Raw genomic sequence first — 4621 nt, 5'->3', positions numbered from 1 at the left:
CTCAGCACACAGACCTCATGTCAGTTACTTTTTTGCCTTCTTGTTGAAGCCACTGTTCCATCTGCCATCTGTTAGATGGTATTAATATTAAGCCATTTTGCACATGGAAACAGGTTTTGATCCCTTCTCAGAAATGATAAATACATGCAAACCTGCAGGCAGTTTTGATGGCTTCCCAGGATATACAGTACTATTGTCATGACACACTATAGAAAAGCCTTTTCAGTTTTCTGGGCATGATTGTTAGTAGCAGAGAAATAATGCCTCAGAATTATTTGAGTCTTCAATAATAAGAAAACCACAAAGCATCAACAAAGGTCACTGTTGTGAAATGCTATTGTAAAGCAATGTGGCAGCTAGGCTTCTATAGAATGGGCGTTAGTAGTAAAAACCAATATAAAATAATTATTTGTGCCTTTGGCAACAATCACTTCCTTCTGTCTCATTTGTGCTTCTAATCAAATAGACTTCCAACAAAATTGAAATAATCTGTAAGATTTGTAATGGGAAATGTGATTATTAGAAATGATTACAACAATTATTACAACAATGTCAAGGACACTCACTGAACCTTTACAAAAATAAAGCACATCTTCAGTATATGGTATTTTTTATTTTGCGTTTGTTATTTTAAGTATTTTGATCATTTGATCAAACAACTAGAGTCGTGCATATTGTAACGCAACTGGGGCTCAGGCGGGCGCCCTTGCCGCATTAGGTCGGCCCCTGCACCGTCCGGGGCTCGAACCCGGGACTTCCGCGTCTCTCTGCAGCGACCTAGCCCCGTGAGCCAAAGAGAGATCTCTCCCCAGCCCAGTAGCTGTGGTCCTGCTATCACAGGGAAGGGCGGTGACGTCACCCGCTCTGGTACGCCGGCTCTTACACACAGTGCTTGTCGGCCGTAAGCGTTACACTCTCCCCCGCTTAAATCGCCGTCCCCGGCGAAGGGCTATCCCGCCCCGCTTCTGACACCAATGTAACGCAACGGGGGCTCAGGCGGGCGCCCTTGCCGCATCTGGTCGGCCCCATCCCGACTGGAGGCTCGAACCCGGGACCCACACACTGCTTGTCGGCCGTAAGCGTTACACTATCTTCAGTAGCACTACCTTACCTATGCGATATCAACTAAGTAAAACTAGACATACCTTTACTTTAATTCTGCAAACATTTGTGTTTCAGATATGTTGACCAGAGCTTCTGTATTTCAATTTAACAATGCCTTATAGTAATCAACGTCACACTAATGTATTAGAATGAGCTTTCTAATCAGAAAGAGTAAAAAACTCACCGCAATCGTTTGTGCCGGTTATTGTCGCTGTAAGTAGCGTTTGCGCTGCTTTCGTTTCCGAGAAATAGCGTCTTGTTTTTTCGTGTAATCACGTGACTATCTACAAGGACGATTACAGAGACAGTACCAACAAATTCGGTACTTGAACTCCTGATTATGATAAAAACAATGGGGGCAATTTTTTTTCTGAGTCTGGTCCGGTGGGGTGGATGTTTCAATGTATTTCAATATAGCGCCTTCTTTTACTGGCTGTGACGTCACTCTGTGACGTACAAAATAGCAAAGTCACGACCATAAGATCTTTCAGTTGTGATCTTTTGACCAGTTGACCCCAGACTTTTCAGCCTTTACACGAATAAACAGTCTTACATTTAGGGAGCAGTTATTATGTTAGTTCATTGGTTAGGTGTTTTCTTTTAATTTTAACCATGTTCTCTAAAATGTATTGCTTGTGTACTCCTTTCATTGGTGAAGAGACACCAGTTTCCAAATTACCGCTGGTACTTGGAGACGAGAGCCCATATTCACATTTTTACGTATTAGTTTCAAGATCAATATAATTTAACAATAAAAAACAAAATTGAAAGCACGACCATAATAATATAATGATCACAGACTTTATATTTCTATTCATTTTTGAAGTACAAGCAGAAGGTGTTTCCCCTACCTTAAATATACGATTAAAAGTGTTCAAATACCATGTATTTATTACAGAAAGCAGCGGAGACATTTATATTGCAAAAAAATGTATTTATTTCTAAGAGACATTGTGAATCAATAAAGATTTAAAAATAAGCCGATGTAGTTATTTTGCAAATAAGTAAAGCATTTTAAAAGTAGATTCTCATTGACAGTAAACAAGCCGATCCACCCGGCGCTGCTAGCAGGAAAAGCTCCCAGACCCGTGATTGGCTAAACCCCGAACAGCTCGGGCCGTGATTGGGTGAAGAGTGAGAATCGACACTCTGATTGGGTAAAGCGCCACAGCGGAAGTTCTGTGTGTACCGTGTGTGCTGTATGAGCACGCTGGATATACAGTAACACATCCATTGGTTTCCAATTACTGATCAATCTAAGAGAAGTCGCACTGAGGTCAAAACTGAATAGCAGACAAATGTCCACAGCGCGTTCACGACTCTGATAGCATGTCACGAGGGATGGCATTACGATTACATCGCGTTACCCATTGCGACCTGCGCATCACTGTCATATATCCATATAACGCGATATGACATACCGCGACAAAATGCACACCCCCCCCCCCCCCGTCGCGACATGGAAACCGCATATCGCGATATGACGTTCCCTGGCAAAGCACCCCGCCCCATGTCGCGACATGAAAGGCCCTATATTGCGATATGACATGCCCAGCCAAAACACCCACCTCCCATGTCACGACATGAGTCCATATATCGCGAAGTGACAAAAACTGTCACACCCATGCCGCGACATGAAGCCCGTATATCGCGACATGACATACCCCGACAAAATGCCCCCACCCGCCATGTTGCGACATGGAGTCCATATGTTGCGATAGGACATACCCTGACTGGATATGCTGACCCCGTGTCGCGACAAAAAGTCCATATATCGCAACAAGTCCTATCTGGGTATATCATGTCCTGATATGAGACCTTTGTTGCGACAGTGGTGCCAGGGTGGTATGGAAGCAAGGCGCCAGTGGTAATATACACTGCCGCAATATACAGTACATGCGATATACATGAGGTCCCTATCATGACATGCTGCAGAGGTCTTGTCGCAATGGTATTCCACAGTTACACGTTTGGGAACAGCGTCTCATGGTAGGGAAAGAAAAGAAAACGTGCATTAGAAAATAAAAATCATAGATCTTGCAATCACGGTGATTTTACATACAGTACATTACAACCACGGGTTTGTGTAATCTAAGACACGGGTGCCCAACCTTTTTTAATGTAAAATCTACCTTTTCATTTTCCAGTTAAGCGCGATCTACCAGTATGAATTTGAAGCTCTGATATAGGAAAAACAGACTGTGGGCACATCAGTACAATAACGGTACCCATCACTAAAATGACAGCAAATAAGAGCAAGTAACTCATGCTAAAGTGAATGTTCCCTATTTTAGGAAAAAATATCCTACCTTAATGTGCGCACTGGCACTGAATACCTAGCTTGAGATTTTTTTTAACGTGTTGGCACTGCTGATCATGTCGATGACATTTTTATTTTGTCCCTGCAGCTCCACATTCTACGGAAACGGGCTTCCATAACATTCAGCTCATTCAGCAGTTCAGTCAAATCTGTGAGGAATGCTAAATCCAGAAGCCACTGGTCATCCTCTAATTGGGCATATTCATAATGTTTAGACGACTTGAGAAACTCTTTGATTTCAGACAACAGCTGTCTGAACCTCGCCATGTTTGTTTTTTAAATCTCCAAACAGAAAGTCAGCAGCCTCAGAAAACGCTTTTTAAATAACTTCTCGATCCCTGAATGAGTTTTTGTGTTGAGCCAGGACATGGCTCACACGGAACGATGAGATGATTGCCGCTTTCCCTCTTGTATTAGGCCTCTTGAAAGCCGACTGCTGCTAGTTGAGATTTTAGTTTTTCCACTCTCAATTTTGTGTGCAGTTTTGAAATGTTGTTCTATATTTCCCTTTTTGACGTTGGCGCTAGCATTGCAAATTTGAATGCGATAGTATAGAAAAATAATCATGTTCCCATTCCTTGTGGTAACGGTAAATTTCGGTCTCTTTGCTTCAACATTTTCGCTCAAATACTACAACTATCAAATAGGTACTCAAACGTATCAAACTGCAGGCCAGTCTGTTTCGTTTCGCTCCACTATTTCCACGTTTCGCACTGTAGCGAATGGTGGTTTGTGCGGCAATAACCAAGAGAACGTTCTTAAGAAGCGACACAACACTATTTACGGAGCTCCTGCAGCCTTTTTCTCCAGTGTCAGCCAGCACTCAGGGAAGATACTTTTACAACCCATTCGACAAGGGTTAAACACACACGAGGGCAGTAAAATGTACGACATTACATGCACAGATCTGAATGAAGTTCTAGGCTATCGAAAATCAATATATCATTTGACCCATTTATTTTTGGTTGGGCACCCCTGCTCTAAGCTGTGCGACTACGCGGCCGCCCACCTTTTTTTAAACTGCTGCGCAGCAAAATCAGAGGGAAGTAACACAAATTTGTGCAGAAAATATTTTGACTGTGACTGTGAATGTTGCCATTTTCCCGATAATGCCAGAGACACAAACACAAACGTGTATCTACGATTGTGTCTAAATTCTTACTTATTTACTTTCTTTGACATAAGATAGCGCACTAT

Source organism: Lepisosteus oculatus, chromosome 8 (assembly GCF_040954835.1).
Source record: "Lepisosteus oculatus isolate fLepOcu1 chromosome 8, fLepOcu1.hap2, whole genome shotgun sequence".
In the NCBI taxonomy this organism is placed as follows: Eukaryota; Metazoa; Chordata; class Actinopteri; order Semionotiformes; family Lepisosteidae; genus Lepisosteus; species Lepisosteus oculatus.
The sequence above is the reverse complement of the archived record's forward strand: the minus strand, read 5'-3'. Positions refer to the sequence as shown.